Genomic DNA, 20,961 nt, shown 5'->3' on the forward strand with positions numbered 1-20,961 from the left:
CACGGCAGAAATAACAACGGCATAAGCAAAATAGAAAGTGGGCATTTACACGCAGTTGGAGGGTGAATTGTTAACGCTAAAACGTTGCGGGGAACGCGGCGTTCATAAATTTTTTCCAGTGAACTGTGTAAGCGCAGATGTGTAATGCCATTGCGGGTAAAATGATGTGCGGTTGGTAGTGGTGGCGATGACGGTGTCGCTATAGCATGCCAAATGCTTGCTATGGCTCGAAATGCCTGGTTAACCGGCAGCTAGTCCACCTCAGTGTCACTTTCTATGTCATAAACACGTGTACCTCCGAGCTCATAAATTATTCCTCTCGCAAAAAAAAAAAGAAAGTGAATAGAATGCGTTCCACTTGTTTGCGCAATTACCGGGTTTCTTCCGCAAAAAAAAAAAGAAAAAGAAAGAAAAAGAAAGCTAACCATTGTACACGTTCGTGCCTTCTCCTTTCGTGCCTCCGAAGACATATTTCTTTCTGAACGGAAGAACAGAAGGGGAATTTTTCGAGGAGCTTGTTTCTTTGTTAGACACAGTCGAATGAACCCGACAGACAATTCAGCCGAGGAAAGCATGTGGGATATGATTTGTTGTTTTCTTACCGTAGTGTTGCAATTATGACATAAATTAGAATTAAAGTGGACGAAAAAACACCCCCTCCGCTGGTGGGATCCAAACCTACAACCTTCGAATTACGCGTCAGAGGTTCTATACCAATGGAGCTACGATGGTGCTCTTGCCAAAGTTCTCAATTAGAAGCAAGTTACCCAAGACGTCGGGCAGAATACCTGGTTGGAAACGGCAGCTTGGTTTTAACGAACAACGACGTTGCCGGTTACCTCGCTCCCGCAGTAACGAAAAGGGTTCCGTCTTCCTGAGCACAGATAACTGTCATCAACGCCTGCCTCGTCTTCCAGGCCACTGGGACGCATCTTTACTCCCCGTCATCATGTGACGTCACGTGATGACGTCATGATTGCATCACAAATTTCTGCGATATATGACGTAATTATGACGTCGCAACATGACGTCATCGGTGGCGTAGGGCACGTGGGTTTTTGTACCACTTCATTCGCCTGCCGTGTTTCGCTCAAGGGGCCTGCTTAAAGGGGCCCTGCACCCATATTTTACCCTCCGATTTTTACATCGGAACGCGTTCCTTGTATCGTCCTGAGATGAATGCAAAAGGAATTTTGGAGATAGACGCACGGAAACGGAAGTTATTGAACTTACAAATTCAAAATAAAAGCAGACGACAGAAATTGGCGTACCCTTTCGTATTTCACTCGCCCAGTGACGTGTCACTGGAGTTTTGTCTGCTTCCAATCAAAACGCGACTTACATTTTGCCATACCGGAACCCCGCAGCACATGGTGGCCTTCTAGTCGCAAGCGGGCGCCGCTCCTTTTGACGGCTTCTGTGCCGCACAAGTTAGCAGATGACTGTATCAATGTATGCTGACATGAGAAAAGAATGAAACGAGAGTCCCCCAGTTTCGCTGCTGCTTGCGCAGCCGGTTACCGCGCACTTATATCGAACCATGATGAACGTGCACACAATCAAGTTTACTCAGCACAATGCTGGCAGGTGACAAATACCAAAGACGACACCAGCAGTTGATGGTAGGTACGCAAACACACCTATAGACACCTCGAGCACATGGAAAATCTGCGTAAGGCAGAAATGCAAAGCACAGTGTATTGATGAAGGCTGCGCCTTGGGCCGTTTGGAACCGCCATCTGTGTCGCAGTTTCTGATAAGTTACAATCGATGCACAAATTGGTGTCCTTTTCGCAGCTGTAACGAGCATTAAACACATTAAAATGAGTAAATTCCACATACTGAGTGTGTCGCAAGCGTGTATTATATATTATTTATTTCCCACCAATCAAAACGAACAGCATAAGTCACGCACGCTAGCTCACTTCCTGTAACAGAAATTGTCGTTGTACGACGCTGCAATCGGCGCGGAAACCCATTTCGGAAGCAAATTAAAATATCAAACGCTTCGTTCTCGCCGCTTTCGTTGGTGCCACAGCAGTCATCAAGACACATATAAAGCAAACGGCCGATAAAAACAACGTGCGTAATTGAGGGTGCAGGGCCCCTTTAACGAGAAGACCAAGCTTTCGCCTGAAAAAGTCAAGTGATCCAAATGCAAGACTTAGGGGTCTTAGAGTGGCACTGACTGTGTTGGTAAACTTGTATTTAACTGTGAGTCATCTTCTTTTTCTTCTCTGTCGATATATTGGTCCTTGAATCCCACCCTCCGAAATCTTCCTGCGCCTACCGTGGTTGTGCACTGCCTCCAAGACTGGAAATGCTGCAAGCTTTCTTCTTTTCACCTGTTTTCACACTGCCTCCGGAATCGCCGCACATTTTACCCTGCCATGATTTCGTGCAATGACGTCATGATGGCGTCTTAATGACGCAAAAATTTTTGGCGTACTGTGACGTAATGATGAGGTCACATGATGACGTCTTCAAGCCGTAATCTCTGATGACGTACTTTTTGCATCGTTTGTTTTGACGCTGCCACCGGCGCAACCGACGCCCACGGTCACTTTTCTCGTTTGGTGAGGCATCAAAGGCTTTCGCCTAAAGTATGACTCTTAACTTGAACCAGAACTGGCGATTTCGTACCACTTTGCCGAAGCGCATCTTAGAGGCTACCTAGAAAGAAGTGCGTGCTTGAGACCTGCTCCGCCAGATGCCCAACGATCCCAGTTACTCACATTCTTTCAGTGTACTCAATCAATCAATTTTTTAATTGGCCCTTATCTTAAGTTATGCTCCGATGTCATGCGTGTCCAATATAACATGAACCATGAACTAGAACAACCCATTGAAGCATGAAACATGAACTAGAACAACCGATTTCTATATTCAAGGAGACTTTATGAATATTCGGAAAACCGGAAGGAAGTGCTCGACCGGAAGTGCTTGGAATAGGAACAAGATTATCACTCGGTACTCGCGCCGCTAATAAAAGGCGAATTAATTAGAGCATTGTTTTTTGTATGCCACGAGAGAGCGGTAAGCTGCCCCTTGAAAGGAACAGACATTGGTTCACAAAGGAAAGTTTATTGAACTAATTCACGCAACTGCTAGAGGCACTTATATATGTGTTTAGAACAAATTTTTAGCGATTTAGGGTGATACTTTACCATGGGACAGCACCATGTGAGCGAGAAATATGTGTGTTTAAAAAAAGTTCACGATTTACCATGGGACAGCACCATGTGAGCGAGAAATATGTGTGTTTAAAGGGGTCATGAAGCACCCCTTGGGCTGATTGAAAAAACACATCCTGCGGAAAGCTGACACGGCTATGAATTGCTCTGCCAAATATTACAGTCGTGCACGCCGCGTAATGGCCACAAGCGGAGCGCGAAGTTGCCGTTTCCCCAGGCACCCTCTTTTCAAACAGAGGCCGGTTCTCACTCTCGTCGGTGGGCGGGGCGTCTGTCCGCTGTACGTCGCAAGAGACATAGCATGCTTATTGGCCGATAGCCGACGTAAATCGAGAGCGGCGTTCGGATCAGATGCGCTTCTTGCCGCGGGGTGCCGCCACTTGCCGGCGCCGCACTCCTCAGCACACGGTAGCCGCACTCGCGTAAGCGAATCACAGCGGGAGAGCGATCGCGTTTCATGACGCGCGCTGGCGTAACTTCTTTCCCCCATGCCATCCCTCCCTGTCTAGCTTCCAGTGCGCTCGTCGGCACGAGAAAAGAGAGAAAGCGCTGGGAGCGTGCGCCAAACCCCCGTAACTCCAATGATTCTTGACAGATTCGAGAAATTTTTGCGGCAATCGATTCGGGAGGCAGTACACTCCGATACTGAGGACATTAGATCATTACTTGGAAAAGTGGTTCATGACCCCTTTAAAAAAAGTTCACGATTTCGAGTAATATATGTACTCTATTTCCTTCAGAGCACTACATACCTTATGCAAGGTTTAACCTCCACGCCCCGAGCGCACGGACATTCTGTTAGAAGCGCATCTTCGTGTTCCTGGTTTTAAGATGAAACCTTGAATGTAATGGCTGATGTCTGTAGAGATAACATCAACAACACTGTAAGCCAAATTTGCACTTTCTTCTGGAATATGCAGCTTTTATTTTGTGATTGCAGAAGCTTTTCCGAAGAACCGAGAAAAAAATAATTAAATATTGCACGTGTAACATCTATGGAGGTTCTATTCGTGGAATAGTTTTCCGTCGGTTGCCACGGACGCGAAGAAAACGCTGAAACCTGAACCAGACCAAAAAAAAAAAAAAAAGAACAGTTTTTCAATACGAAGGAATGGGAGATCGAAATGACCACTTGCGGAGAAATCCTCGTATACTACCTAAATGCTCGCTACAAACACCCTTACTAATATTTAAACATCCTTACTAATATTTAAACAAACATTAAGCAGGAAGCTGCTCAAGCAGGAAACTGTTAAATGGAAACTGCTACGTGGAAACTGCTAAAAACACGCACCTTACAGCACTAATCATGCACCGAATAAACCCAGGAGCATACTCATCACACTGTAAGACATGCAGCCACACCACATGCAGATGCCCACCTCCTTGTTTGGGCATGCCGATCAGCCCCAAACAATACCCGACGTGGCGTAAAGCACAATGCAAATGATTAATATATTCGGGAGTCCTTCCCCCCGTAGGGAAAATGGGATGGGAGCAAGTGAAGCTTGAAGTGTGCATGCCTGACCAACTACTTATTCCTTTCTATCGCATTGCGCTATGCTCCCTCCTAACTTTTATTGCCATATCAATTATATGGACACTCTCGGCTGATTTTTGCCGTCGCCGTCGCTGTTGCCGTCATATCCAGATATGTATATTATTTATTTATTTATTTATTTATTTAAAGAGTCCTTACAGGCCTTGTTAGGGGCATTGAGTGAGGGGGGCATCACAAAAAATAAATGATCATACATAATGAATACACATCATATCTGTGTATATATATATATATAAATAAAAGCCACAAAGAAAAATATATCAGAAGAAAAAGATTTCCGAAGCGCGCCACCGGGATTCGAACCTGCGACCCCTCGGTCCTGCTTTTTTCCTTCCTCCATGCCGTGAATTGGACATTCATACACGTGCTACAGGCCACAACGACGGACACACGTTCGTATCCAGGCAACATTTAAATGTGGCAACGTGAAATGGCAAATTCACCTTTGTAACAGCTCACATTGCCATAGCAGAAACGGCTGATCGCCAACGAGCCCACGATCGAGAGAGCATCAATTATTGCAAAACGGCGCGTGAGCGGGGCACCTTCGAGACCAAATTTCTGTACCCTCTCCGGCAACGGGTTTTTAGCGCGAAACGTCGCCGCCACCGAAATCTGTAACTCGTAACAAGCTTCGCTTGAAAAATTTCCGTACACTGGGAGGCTAAACTGCTCTAGCAAATGCCCAGAAGACCAAATTTGAGTAGTCTGGCTGGCGGAGGACGCCGATATGGTCCAGGGCCTTGCCTGCGTCTGACGAAAAGGGGAGCTTTGCAGGACTAGCCTCCCAGTCTTTTCATTCCTCTTTCGAACCCGGCAGCTATACTTCAGTAAAGATGTTCTCTCTCTCTCTCTCTCCATCTCTCCCGGGATTCACGTGCTTCGCTGCAATAAGTAAATCGAAGTAATTTTCTCCAACGTGGATCCTCAAAGAGGGAGCTCTTTCGTAAAACCGCAGCTAGCGAAGCGCCATAATATCTTCGAAGTGTTCACACACGTGCTGATTTGTTCACGATAGCTGCGACTTGCGGCCATATTATATGCCATGCGAAATTCTGCGCAACCATGAGCGGTCCTCTACATGCAGTAGGTATTGCAGTGCCAGTGTGACCATATATGGCTCGCTTTTCTCATGAAAGAGGCAAGCACAGATATCTTCCTTAAACAGGATAACGTTAAAGCTTGGAAGACGCGTGACTAGCCGGGTGATGCGGGGTCTGCCCTGCGTCTTCTCTGGACTGAAATGAAGTTCTTTCACTCACTCACTCATACTTAAAGTTCGCATTAAGAGTGTAACGCGATAGTGTCTCAGGCCCCGTACGCGTTGCCTTCTCATTCGCTTGCCATAATTCGCTTATCGGTGGCCACCTCAATCGATCCTCGAGGAAAGGAACATCTGTGCGCGTGATGTATGCCGTTGTAAGGCGCCTACTGCAAGTGTATACAGTTGCGAATTGCCACTTCGCCATAATTCAGCACTTTGCGTAGTAGCGAAATGCCCACTATGCGCCCCTAAAACAATACGTAGACCTATTTGCACACTTTGTTTATGATGTGGATGATGGTGATGATGAATTAAGGCTGAGCCGTTTGTAATGGTTGGGTAGTATTAAAACATCCACTCGTTACGCAATTCACTATGTGTGAAGCAGGTGAGTTCCCACGCTTCTGCCACCTAATATTACGCTTGTTAACGTGACTTCGCACCCAAAAATACGCCTGTAGGGTCTTTTTCCAAAGCAGTTTCAATCACTGGTGTGACTCTGTGGCGGAACACTCGACTGCCACGCAGAGTACCTGGGTTTGATTTCGACTCGAACCCTGATATCTATTCTTTGCATCCATCGCGACTTTTCGCTCATGGACGGCGCCGCCATTGTATATGTACTCCAAGGAGGTTAAACAAAAATTCCTTGATGTACTCTACTACATATGGGGAGAGCGCTAAGCGGTCCCTCTAACAAGGACCACCATGGACATTCGTGGGTGCAATTAGACAAAAAAAAAATGCCAACTACTCAGGGTAATTTCTACCATGTTCACGGACTGTCACAGCCACACGAAGATGTAGATACACAAAGGGAAGTTTATTGCATACTAGTAACAACAGTTCAGGCGAGCACAACTGCACTGGGTAACAAAAATAACTTTAACGCCACGTACAAAAAGGAAGGCACACGTACGATGTAAATTATGGCGATGGATCCCTGATAGCAAAGAAAATACAGACTAAGTTTGCACAGATACTCACATATCAGTTGGGAAGATACTCACATATCAGTTGGGCCGGCTGATATAACACTTGACTAACTTTTTTTTTTCTCTGCCAGGTGCTTTTAAAACGGCAGTATATAAATTCAATATTCATCTTCCGCACCACGAAAAAACGTGTATGCCACCTTCTGAGGAAGACTTCTTCACCTTGCGTTTCTATCTGTTCGGTTAGGTACCGAACCGTTATTAGTCTAATATTCTGTAAACTGGGTACGTTGGGGTTGTCGGCGCCCTTCTGCTTCTGCCCCACTGCGGCAGTCTCTGGCGAGTGGGAAACGCGTCCCACCGCCGCAGCCAGTCAAATTCTCTAACTACTTCCGGCATGTGGTTGTTGCGCCATCTTTTCCACTTACTGGAACCTCCATCTTTGTTCCTCCTCGTCGGTAATGGAGCGACCGACCAGCATTTCGCTAATTCGTGCGGGCGCAAGCTTTGCAAAACAGTCTTTTGCGGCGTCGCCGTCGACCGAACGCTTGAGGCCCGCTGCTGCTCTAAGTGTGTTTAGAAAAATTAACACGAAGGAAAGTTTATTGAACCTGTACACGCAAGCGCGAGAGACACTTATAAACTAAATACTTATAAATTGCGTCAGTGTAACTTATACAAACGCTAGACGCAATTACTGGCTGGGGTAATACACTGTACGCTACCGAGCAACTATAAAACAACAACCAAATGAACTAAAGCATCTTCGATGCTTCTCGCAAAGAGACTAATGATAGAATAATTGAGTAACTCTTATCATACACCCTTGCTGTCTACGTAAATTATCGCCACAGATGATCTGGGTAGTGCTTGGTTCTCTGCGCAATTATACTATGAACCAAAAGAAGCTGGCTTAATATATGCACTGCAACAAATAGACACCGTAAAGCGTGCTCTTCCTTTAACAAAGCGGATAATTTTCTCGAAGCATCGCACATATTTACGCTAATTGGTACTATAGGTCGGCAAACTCACTCACGAGTTGACTGTGTCAGACTCAGTCAGGCTCAGATCGAGCCGTGATTTTGAGTCAGAGCGAGCCCGGCTAAAGAATATATTGGTGAGTTTGAGTCCGAATGAGTCCGGTTGAGAAAAATTTTAGTGAATCTGAGCAGTCCAAGTGGGTCCGGTTGAGGAAAGTTTTGGTTAGACTTACTCTGAATGAGTCCGGTTGAGAAACATTTTTGTGTGTATGTGTCCAAGTGAGTCATGTTGAGGAAAGTTTTGGTGAAGTTGAGTCCAAGTGAGTCCGATTGAGGAAAGTTTTGGTGAGGCTGAGTCTGAATGAAGCCCGGTTGAAAAAAAAATTTAGTGAGTCTGAGTCCAAGTCCGGTTGAGCAATGTTTTGGCGAGTGAGACCGAGAAAACCCTAAGCGCAAAATACATTTCATGAGTTAGTCTGAGTCAGGGCCACTTTTTTTTTTTGCCCACATTGACCTATATATTCGTCTTCAGCCTTACTATGAGCCTTATGTCATGCACTATTAGTAAAGTTTATACTTGATCCCCCCCCCCCCCCCCCAAACTCTTTCAACTGAAGTTCTCGATAAAAAAAAATTGTGGTGAAGGGGCATGTAGGGAAGATCGTTTCAGCTCCACTAACGTGAAACCTGGGAAGAGGCGAAGCATGCAGTGTTCACCGGTGTTGCCCACAGCAAAACCTTACCTCTTTACTGCTTCACTCGCCACCGGTCCGCTAACGCACCATCACTTTGCAGATATATTTTAAAGGGCCCCTAAACCACCAAGAGACGCTCGCTTGCTTCTTCCCCGCGCCGTTTCTCTATCGACAAACAGCCGTCATGACGTCACCTGTATGATTAGGTGACGTCGCGAGCAAGAGACGCTGTCAGTGGGCGAACAAGAGCCTGTTTTCTGCTAGCAGATGCGCGCGCTTCTCGCGTTTCCATCTCGGACGCTGAGGAAGCGAAGGGCACTCGGAGAGGTGGATAGACGAGCCGACGAACGCAGCGTTCGCTGTAGACTTGTGCACAACTGCAACGCCACAACTAAATTTCCACCTCTGGGTGGTTTAGGGCATAGAGTTTCCTACAATACTTACTAGAGGGAACTCTGGCGCTAGTGTCTATGGGAGCTGCAACGCATGACGCTTCAGCCAGCATGGGAATGATGGGTAGTACACAAATTCGTCTAAACTTCGTTCTTTCGGCTCCGTTTGGCTGCGCGTCGCCTGCATGCGCTTTGTCGCAAAACAAAGTTCAGCAAAAGTCAGCAGTTCCACTTCACCACTTTAACGTTTTTAGGCTCACCAAATCAAACTTGGTTACGAAGTTCACAACGGTCTATTCTTTTATCCGAAACGAACGCCAAAACACAGCAATAAACAAAGCCACAAGTACGTTTCAAGCCGCAAGCACGAAGACTAGGCAAATTTGTGAACTACCCATCATTCCCATGGTAGCTGAACGATCGCAGCGCCAGAGTCCCCTCTAGTTAATTTTAGGAAACTCTATGGTTTAGGGGCCCCTTTAGAAGGCGTGTTTCAAATAGATGACTTTACCGTGAGATGCACGTTTGTGTCTCTGGTTTTAGATAAGAAAATTGAGCTCCTTGGTAAATTTCGTCGGGGATTCTGACACCGCTGCTAAGCCAAACATAATGTTTTAAGCAGTGACGACGAACCTTTACCTCATAATAGGCATAGTATGGACTGGTGGCGAGTAATTCGATTTGCCGAACTTTTGTGGCGCATACCCGTTTATGGTGGACACTGGCGACGACATGACACGCCGGCAAGCCGAGACCCTGAGGTGCTTCGCCCCTAAAACATGGTTAATCCCTCCTTCATAGGAATCGGTGTAACACGAAAGTGAGACGCGTCTCCACATAAGTAGTCGTTTGTTTAATGTACTGCAACAGTGTGTAAAATTGGGCTAGTTGGTTTAACTTCATTGTTTAAACAGCGCAAAAAGACGAAGACACGAGAATGAGGACTACACAGGACAGGCGCTGGGTCCTGTGTAGTCCTCATTCTCGTGTCTTCGTCTTTTTGCGCTGCTTAAACAATGAAGTTTAATGTACATTGATATATGAGAGAGAGAGAGAGAGAGAGAGAGAGAATTTTATTTGAAGGCAGAGAGGTCGGCCTGAGCTAGTGCGCTCTAGCCTGCTACTCTAGTAGGAGAGGAGAAAGAGGGGGAAGCGTAGGAGAGGAGAGGGCGATACATATCACGTACTGTCGCAGCGCATTGTCTTTAGGGAGCCTTCATGTGTGCACGCCCCCTCCGTTTTTAAGACTGGTTACACACTACTACGACGGGCACGAACGGGTGCCGCTATAAGGAGCTTTGCCCCTAAAAAGGAGTGATGAGGGGTGATGATGGGGAGAGGAAAGAGATATGCGTATATACAATAATACAATAACCACGTGACGTAGTGGTTTCGCTATAGTCTTGTGTCCAGTTCTGTGCTCTTAAGAAAATTCATGACAGCCTTGATAGCAGTTGGGGACTTTGTCTGGTCGCACATGGCTGACAAAATACCCGTCTCACTTAGTGTTGCCACACCGATTCCTGCCAACGTTGAAGCAAGTGTATTACGTTGCGACACGTAAAGTGGGCAGTCACAAAATATATGAGATCTTGCACAATGACTATTGGTGTTTGGCAGCTATAGCACCGTTTGACGTGGATGCACCGACGTTGACGCCTGGTGGCGCGTTTCCATCCCGACGACTAACATCCGTGGTCATGATTAAACCTTTGTGGTAGTAGAAGTAGTTATACATACACTTGGTCACAGCATATGCATGGTGAATCCCGCGCAAAGATTGCATCAGCAAGCACAAAAGAAACACTGGTACTCGATATGCGCTCATTCAAAGTGTCGTCATTTGAGGAGAGAAACCGCAAGGTGTGCGCTCCCCATCATATCGTAACCTATGGATCTGCTCATGTATACACTACCACACAGCGCTTCAGGAACGCGAGAGGCAAAGTTCGCATACTTGAGCCGTGAACGCGCGAAGGTGTTCCACTTCCCGCTGGCGTCTCTCTCTCGGAGTAGGTGTGAGAGATATAAGGCGCATTTGTAAAGTTTCGTATAGATGTGTTGTTAGCATAGTGGGTTGAACGTCCGGAATTTATCGCCGCGGACCGAGAGGTCGTGAGTTCGACACGCAGCTAAACCGCTTCAACGAAACTTTTTCTTCTAGCTTTTCTTTGTGTCTTCGTGTGCACTTTTATGAACGTCCTTTCCGAGACGGAAATGACGTCAGTGAAGTCTTGGTGGACCCCAGCATAAAACACTTTCGTGTTAAAATATCTCGTGTGAGTCGTGTATTTCAACAAAAAATGTCCTTACTAGATTACAACCACTGATAACTCGAGTTTGAATGTACGAAATAAGAAGGCGCCATTTAGTGCGCCTATTATGTGACATATTGGCCTTAAAGTGCACTCAGACCATGATCGAAAACGCTAATTATACGCTAATGCACTCATGAGTCGGCTTACTAAGACTCTGATCAAGCCATGAGCTGAGTATATATATATATAATATTAACACGAGAGCGTTAAAGAGCTCATTTGCGCAAAAATTCCGGTGTCGGTGTCGGTGTCGTTGGTTGTGAGCGAAAAATCATCATCTTGTCCTGAACCGAAAAACCGAGAAAGATGCGAATAAAATTAATAATAATATAAAAACAAACTTCGGTTCGAGTAAGAATCGAACCCAGACCGCCTGCGTGGCAAGGAAGTGTTCTACCACAGAGCCACGCTATTTTTTTTTCTTATGCGGTATTTATTACAAATGCTCATCATGTATATACGTAGTGTACAAAATATTCAAAGCCGCCTCTATAAGCGCACAATAAGCGTTAAACAGAAAGAAGTTTCAAAATAACACTGTGTTCTAAAAGGGTATTAGAGCAGTTCATTTTATAAACAGTGGATACAAGTCCGGCTAAACTGTAGTTGTTCATAAAACTCTTTTAGCTGTAGAGTCATTTGTATGAAATGTGACCGCGGTGATACCATTGGTTCCGCATGCCCGTCTAACATGCGAGTTTTCCACAGACTGTGCATACACATTAATAAGAGCATATCAACAGGCATAGAATTGCTTTTGGGTGGCACGAGATAACGTATGCTGTAAGAATTTAAATCAAGTTGTTTTTTAAAAACTCTTTGTAGAACGTCCCAAATAAGGATGACGTCCTTACAGCTAATGAAACAATGTTCCATAGTTTGCTGAACATCACAGAGATGACAATTAATTGAAGATCCAAAGATGTCTTTGCTGCTTAACCAGGTCTTTACAGGTAGCGTCTCTGTATGCACTTTGTAGAAAAATGTCTTGAATATTGGCGAAATAGGCATTTTTTTCTCACGCACAAGCACGTCAGGCAATCCAATATACAGTGAGCGGTATGATGGTACTGGAAATAGCATATTTAATATATCGTTATATAGATCTTTTCTTGAGCTGGAAAACAAATAATCGTTATAGAAGCTACAGTCTGAAAACGCACTGATTCGCACACTTCAATCACGAATCCCTGCAAATAGGGAGGCGATGAAAAATTAGCAGACACCACTAAACTGGGTGTCTGCTAGATTCACTTGTAAGAGTGTTCGAAGCAGCGGCTGAGGACATTCCCGAAAATAGCAAAAAAAAAAAAAAGAGAGACACCAGTTCTCTAATAAAAGGTGTATACCAACTCAAGACAACCTGCACTAACTGGTCTAAAAACTCTCACGCCTCATTGACTCATAGCTTGATGACCAAATAAAAGTAGCGAATGTTCGGTAAAACTTCTGAATATAAACCCTGGAACAATGTAGTATTTGCAGTACGTAGAATATTTTTGTTGACAGGAATAGACTGCATGCTTTAGCTCTGCCAAAGATTGGGAGGTTATGCGGAATAAAAGCCTGGGCATAACGCTTTACGCTGGGTACACGTTCTTTCGAGTAATGTGCGCTTGATCTATTTACATAAAATGGAATGCCAAGGTATTTTGGTGGCTCGCAGGACCATTCAGTGCCCTCAAAAAGGGTTGGGTTATGAGTCCATGGGCCAAACCACAGTCCCAAACTTTTGGCAAAGTTCATTCGTGCCCCAGAAATGCTTCCAAATTTCCCAACTGTGGACTGCACCGCTTTTATAATAGAAAGGTCCGTACAAAAGAATGCTAGTTCATCCGCATGTGCTGATACTTTTACCTCATTCCCATAAACAGTGAAACCATGAACATTGTAAGAGCGAATCACGCTTGAGCATAGTGGTTCAAAGTATAGGGCAAAAAGCAGTGGCAACAACGGACAGCCTTGCTTAACAGAACAGTGAATTGACACAGGCTTCGACAGGTGACCATTAACAACCAAAAGGGTCGAACAATCATTGTAGCATAGTTTTACACCTTTAAATGTAGTGGAACCAACGTTGGCATGGTCGAGAAGAGAAAACAGAAAAGAATGACGAACCCGATCGAACGCCTTCGCCAAATCTACTTGTAGCATTGCGAGTTGTTCATGTGAATGGGAACAATGTTTCAATACTGTGCGAGCTATGTGTATGTTGGTTTGTATTGCACGACCTTTCAGACCGCAAGTCTGGTGGGCAGGTGGGCACCAATAGGAAAGGACACTGCAAAATGTAGTCGGTTTGATAGCTCTTTTGCAAAAATTTTATAATCAACGTTACACAATGTCATTGGTCTGTAGCTATCAATATGACGAAGTTTTTCTGTGTCTGAGCATTTTGGAATTAGGATAATGTGGCTTTTTGTAAAAGATCGAGGAATGGCCCCGACGCAGCTTCAAGCAATAGCGTTGCTCGACAGTTTTTACGCAATGCCACAATATTGCTGGAAGCTGTTTCGAAAAAAAAAAAAAAAAAAACACTATATGAATGTCATGCAGTGGGAGTCTCCTTAACTCATGTAACATTGCTTGGCAGAAGCGTAGAATCGTTCCAGGCGTCAAAACATGTAAACTGTGCAACGAGCGAGTGTTTTGAAAGGCCCAACCGTTACAAATCGCTCACACATATTCATAGGTCGGCAAAAAAGTTGGAGCTCACTCAGACTCACTCAACAAATAAACAAATACATTCTGCTCTGAGGGCTCACTCGGACTCAGACTCACCAAAATTTTCCTCAACCTGACTCACTCGGACTCAGACTCACTAAACTTTTTCTCAACCGGACTTAATCGGACTCAAGCACACCAACATATCACTCCACCGGACTCACTCAGACTGAGACTTACGGCTTGACTTGAGTCTGAGTGAGCCTGAGTGAGTCGATTCATGAGTCCGTGAGCGTAAAACTACCCTTTTTCAATCTTGGTGTCCATGCTCTTTTATGCCAATATCTCACTAATCGGTGCTCTTCGGTACGCCTTTGATCTGCGGAAATGATATACGAGCGGAAATGAATACGAGTTATCAGTAATCCAGTAAGGACATTTTTATGAAAACCCGACATAAACGAGAAATTTTTATCAAGAACTTACCGTGAAAGAGTTTCCTGGGGGAGGAAAGAAGACTCTTAAGGGCTCGTTTTCTTTGTTAGACACAATATTAATGAGAAGGTCAGGCAACCCCTTCGAATTCACGCCTCTGACCAATAAATATCGAGGTGGCACATGAACGTGGATGCGTTGAGATATGTGTGACTAGACTTCAGTATAAACGTAAGCCGATAAAGTTGACAGTAATGCTGAAGATGAGTAGACAGGACCATAGGTCGACAATAAAAGGTGGCGCTCACTCAGACTCACTCAAGAAATATATTTTGCGCTTAGGTCTCACTCCGACTCAGACTCACCAAAATTTCCCTCAACCACACTCCCTCGGACTCAGACTCACTAAAAATTTCCTCAACTAGACTCAATCGGACTCAAACTCACCTAGATATTATTCACCCGGACGCATTCAAACTCAGACTCACGGGCCGATCTGATTCTGAGTGAGTCTGAGTGAGTCGACTCATGAGTGAGTTTGCCGACCTATGCACATATTTAATCATCACCAGCAACAAAAGCATCAACAAAATGAGCACCTGCGTAGGTTCGCGTGTTGCCTTACGGACGCGTAGTGGGCCCTTCGCTGCTTCGCAAAAGGAATAATTATGGCGTAGTGGACACCAGGGTTGCCAGATTTGGCTGCTTTGAGCCAATGTGGCTACTTTTTGAGGCCGGTGGCGGCAGAAAAAACGCCTCGGCTACTACTTGGCTGCTTTTTGGCTACTTTCATTTCCCGTCGATTTGAGCCAAATTATCAATATCTGGTGACGTCAGAGCGGCTAGAGTTTGACTACGTGGTGCGAAATCATGGCGACCAAAGCGTGCTTCCAACTCCCAAGATTCAATCGAGCATCGGTATTACACAGAGATTGAACCTTAAGTCAATGAATGGCTCAGTTGCCCAAGCAAGGGTAATGGTCTATGGCGGTGTCACAAAACTAATGTGAAAAAAAATGACACGTTTAAAACCTGCCAGTGAAGCAGGCATCACACACAAAAACAAAAGAAAAGTCCTTTTGATACGTGACTGGGACTCTGGGAAAACTTTCATGGTGCTTAATTTTGCAGGTCCCCTATTGCTGAACCCTAGCATAAGCCCTATAATTGAAAGGTAACAGGACAATCGAAAGCGCTTCGCATCTATGGGGCGCTCTGCGCTCATCGACATTAGAAATAGGAAATCCGATGAACTGCTTCTGATTTCTTAACCGTGCTTCTGTCCCAGCAACTGCAATTTTGAGCACAGCCATGCCGTATACATTATTTTTATTGTCGTTGTCTAGCCCATTTAACAAAGGTCATACGAGACGTGTGAAGATAGTGTCATTTTTGCAACAGCGCAAGAAACTTCGTCATCGTGCAGGAAGTGATGGCTAAAGTCAACAATTTATACTTTAATCTGAGCAATTCTGATTTTGAATGGTTTGTGCTATACTTACTTGCATTTCTGCCAAAAGGCTTTTACATTTAGCCATTTAAATAAAAACTTCAAGGTTTTTTCCGAATACGCCTGGCCACTTTTGGCTACTTTCACTGTCCTTGGCTCAAGTTGGCTACTTTTTGGCTAGCTTTTCCAATTTTCTGGCTATATTTTTTGTTTACTTGCAGTAGGCATTCTAGGATAGTTTGAAACGGCCAATGTTACGCGCACAGGCGTTCGTTTCCTTGCGGCATGGTTGAGAAATGCACCGAGAACCGAGGCTAGGCTAGCTATCAATTGAGAAAGCGATGCTCACAGGGCCCGATTACACTATCGCGCTCTACTCATCCAGGCGAAGCTCAAGCGTTCTCCGAGTTTTTGGGTGAGTTTGAGTACGAGCGAATCAGGTTGAGAAACAGTTCAGTGAGTGAGTCCGAGTGAGCCCCTGTAAGAAAAATTTTGATCAATCTGAATCGGAGGGAGCCCGGTTGAGGAAGATTTTGGTGAGCCTGAGTCCGAGCGAGCCCACGCGCAAGATATATTTCTTATGTAGTCTGAACGATGTCCACTTTTTTTTTTTTTTGCAGACGTATGATTAGTACTGCATTGACTTAGTGTAGAGGACAAATTTAACAAAATATATGAAAGGAACAGGAAGCGATGTAAGCGTTTCGGTTCTGCACGGTGCTAAAGCGTAAGTATTCATGGGCTATACTTTCCTTGACGTTACCTTACGTACGGACGGACGGACGCACGTCCTTAAGGTAACGCGTTGAAGTCCTTATGAACACACGGTGTTTTATGTAGGCACGGGTGTAAATGCTATATTGCTGCAGAAAGGACAACAGTACACTTGCCGCAGCAAATAGCCATACCACAGTGTCGGCGCTTAGAGAAAGCTGAATAGAACAATTGACGTAGCATGTAACCATACCATGTCATATGCCCAAAAAGAAACTGTATCGAATTGTCGGTTCAATAAGCTAAAATACCATGCTGTCAGCAAAGACAGAAAGCAGAACATACAGTCGTCGCAGCAAGTAACCATACCATACAGACTTGGAAACAGAGAGCTGAGCTAGCTGGTAAGTATTCATTCTAAAAGACAGGGCGTACAAACACACACACACAAAGAAAGTCAACACACCACAGACACCGGCGTTTGTGTTGGCTTGACTTCTTTCTTGTGTCCGTGTTTTCACGCCCCGTCTATTAGAATGCATACAGACTTGTGTTCGATATTTAGTGTTGGTTAAGTAATGACCAATATCGGCTAGAGTTGACCAAATGATGGCTAATGCCGACTATAGCAGTGGCTTAACAGTTGCCAGTGTTTGCAGTATGATAGCTAATATTGACAAGTGTTGACAATACAGTTAACTAAATGACATTTAAGTGTTGGTTGATGTTGGATACACAGTGTTGCCATCTGTTGGTTAATTTGCGAAATTCCGATTAATTCTTATGCACCGTGTGACAACTCCTGATTTATCTTAAATACCGTGTACTTGGATTTAGTCGCGCGTTAAAGAACTCCAGGTGGTCGAAATTTCCGGAGCCTTCACTACGGAGTGCCTCGTAATCATATCGTGGTTTTGGGTGCGTAACGCCCCCCCCCCCCCCCCTCCACCAAGTTATTAACGCGGCAGCGTTAACAGCTCATTTAGAGATAGATAAAAAAAAGGTCGATATAGATGTAAATAAATAAATAATAAAAGTAAGTTCGAGGGGGAATTGAACCCAGGACGTCTGCGTGGCAAGCGGGTGTTCTACCACAAAGCCACGTCACTGCTTGAAACTGGTTCACGAAGAAACCCTATATGAATATCATATATTGCGAGGAGACTCATTTACGCATGTAATATTGCGTGGCAGAAGCGTAGAATTGTACCAGCTGGCGTGAAAACATGTGAACTCTGCAACGAGTTGGTGGTTTAAAGGCGTGAAAACTGCAAATCGCTCAGACATAATTAATCACCATCGTAAGCAGATGTTTGCGTTGCACTGCATGGGCGAGAAAAAACAAACAGGATGAAACGCGCTGCGCCTTCCATACATGTAGCGGAGCCCGGAGGATGCGCCCCCTTTATCTCTGACCGCCAATCAATCAAATGACTCGCCACTGCTCCTGGTCTTAAATGGCTCAAAGCTCGCACTAAGTCACGCAATGCTCGATACGCAGCGAACCTGATCGGTCTCATGCTTCCGGATCCAATCGGCGCTGCCGTTGCCCGTTCTCGCGCAGCGGCAAGCCTTGCTTCTCGGATCGCGGCTTCTTCCTCGGGAGTGGGATTTATCTTCGGGCGACCCATGACTGCGTATGGTTAGGCGCGAGCTGTACGCTAGCTTTTATAACCACGAAGTATCACGTGACAGTGGTGTGACTATGGTAACGAGCATGCCATTTGTTGGGCTAACTGTTGCCTTCTTCCTATTTAGCGGAAGTTGTGTGTAGTTGGATTTACCCAACTTCTGTGGCACATACGTGTTTATGATGATGATTAGTTTTCTGATAGGCTGCACAAATTCCTGTGGCACATGCCCGTTTGTTGGGCTAGCTGTTGCCTTCTTCATTTTTAGCGGACCGGTGGGCAGTAGTGAGATTTACCCCAATTTCTGTGGCGCATACCCGTTTATGATGACGACAGTTCTTTGATACGGGGTAAACAAGGAACTATTTGCTAAACAGATTCGCTGTTAAAAAAGCATTTAAGAAAGCGTGTCGCCTTACCGATGCGTAGTGGGCACTTCGCCAAATTGTAAAAGGAAGAATTATGGTGCAGTGGACACTTCGCAACAGAACTTGCAGTAGGCATGCTAGAATAGCTTCAAACGGTCATTGTTACGCGCGCAGACGCTCCTTTACTTGCGGCACGGTTGAGGTGTCCACCAGGAGGCGAAGCTAGACTAGCGAGTGAGAAGGTGATGCGAACGGGGCCCGATTACGCTATCGCGTTCTACTATTGAAAGCGGAGCTCAAGCGACCTCCAAGTTTTTTTTTTTTTTGCTATCATTGTTAGCGGAAATAACCAAGAAGTCCAGAGGCTTGTGGCCAATCGATGCCGCTTATTAATGTGTGCATGAGTGAGTAATTCATTAAGATTTCGGCAAAAATGCGCGATGTATGTAATGGTCATTGAGTACTGGTTGTTAATGTAGCATGCGTGCGGTATAGGCGGTGATTAAGGAACTTAAAGATATGACCAACCTACTAAGTTAAAGTCAAATGTATAAAAAAAAATAAACATTTAATAGACTTACTATTGCGTCAGATAAAAGCTTCCTAAGATCTTGCAAGAAATGGCTAGTTGTGCTTCGGCGACAGCGTTGAAGTTCTGATGCGGAACGTCGCTGTCAAAGAAATGATAAAATAGAAGAATATAAAAAGTCTATTGTCAGTAATCCGAGTGACCTTAGTTAAGTTGAGAAAAAGTAATGTTTAATCATAACTGTTAGAAAAACACATAAGGCATCTTCCTCTGCATAAATTTATTTTCAGATGTGCCACTAACCAATAAAAAGCTCACCGTTGCGGTTCGCTGTGTACCGCTTTATGTTGCTGTAGGCGGCAGTGTAATTCGTTGAGAGTTCTCGTACTGATTTAACTACCTCGCCTAAAACGCTGACGCGACAATTTCGACCTGTAATATTTCGAACGTTTAAATCAAGACCTTCGGTTCTATAAGCCTTTAATAAAGTAAAGCTGGCGCACATCAGAACACCCTGTGCAAATTTACGGTACTTATTTTCACTAATCATTATCGGAACCCATGCTGCGGCTACATCATGACGTCACAGTGGGCTGTCTTAGTATGGCAAAGGCCTTATGTGTCTTTGTTTTAAGGTCGTGCGAGGTGCAATAAATATGCAAAACAGAAAAGAAAGCACGTGAGCGTGGGGGTTGCTCGTCAACTTCGTCTTGGCGCCGTTCGCGTGAGCAGCGTCGCAGTAGGGCCGAGAAGAAGGGTGAGACGCGTAAAGTCCCTGGAGACGCGTGTTCCACACCGCTCATGCGGCGATGGCCTTGCCAAGCATGCACGGTCCAGACAGGGGGAGACGCGCGAGTGCCGTTCGCTTCTATAGTCAGGGATGGGCCCAATTGCGCTGCTTCTGCTCGCTTGGCTGTGTGGGGCCTTGCGCTGCCGTCTCATTTCGAAAACTCCCTTGCACGGCGTCTCTACGTCGCCGCGTGGGCTCAAAGCTTCATTTCACATCGCTACAGGTCCAACAAGGGCCTTTCGCCTCCTCATTCTAAGAAAGTTCTAAGCACACCCCGTATTTCATTCGTGCGATGCGAGAGCTTAGCCTGAATAAACGTCCGCATCCCTGCCGTTTAAGATTATTTTTACGACTGAAACTACCGTGTTTAGCATCGACGCTACTCGACGTAAGAAAAATTTACACCATGTTGTTAGGTCCAAATAACGTCGAATACAGCCAATCCGGCATTACGAGATGAATTTATTATCGGGTTAAAATGCATCTTGTAAGTGTGTGCCAACTTTGGCGCTTAACATTTTTGTTATAAACGCATGCTGTAGAGACCACACGCCTCTTTAAATGCCTGTTTAACCTTGCAAAACGAGCACGGATATAATATGCGATGAATGGGTGACCCCTAGTGGTTTAATTGAACTTGTTATCGTTGCTGGCATGTCACGGGAGAGGGGGATAAACGACTTCCTTCGGTATCAGCAATTGCTTGTAAAAAGTATATATAGCTTAGGCGTTCACACAATACCTCCATGTGCATGTATGTTGGTATTCCCTTTTTCAGATGGATCGTTGACTTCAGGTATACTGTATTAGACAGATTAAAAAAAAAAAAACAGGTACAGTGCGACGCCGCTGAAGCCTCGCAAATCACCCCGTGACATTCCAGACACGGGGTGATTCACTGGTCCCTAGAAATTCAACGCTCTGTGAGTTGCTCGGATAACGTAATAGAAGGGTGTTAATTGAGGCTGGAACGACTTCTCCTTTTAGTAGTATACGTCTACCCTGAAGACATGATGACGAGCCTTGGCAAAGAAAGAT

The 20,961-nt window shown here is 45.1% G+C and overlaps 1 protein-coding gene across 1 annotated transcript in view; it reads left to right on the forward strand.

The window, feature by feature from the left end:
* The window catches only part of LOC119394278 (homeobox protein Hox-B4), a 323,844-nt gene that overhangs the window by 210,850 nt on the left and 92,033 nt on the right, over positions 1–20,961 (forward strand). The gene's annotated exons all lie outside the window — the stretch shown is intronic.

This window comes from Rhipicephalus sanguineus, chromosome 5 (genome assembly GCF_013339695.2).
Source record: "Rhipicephalus sanguineus isolate Rsan-2018 chromosome 5, BIME_Rsan_1.4, whole genome shotgun sequence".
Classification (NCBI taxonomy): domain Eukaryota; kingdom Metazoa; phylum Arthropoda; class Arachnida; order Ixodida; family Ixodidae; genus Rhipicephalus; species Rhipicephalus sanguineus.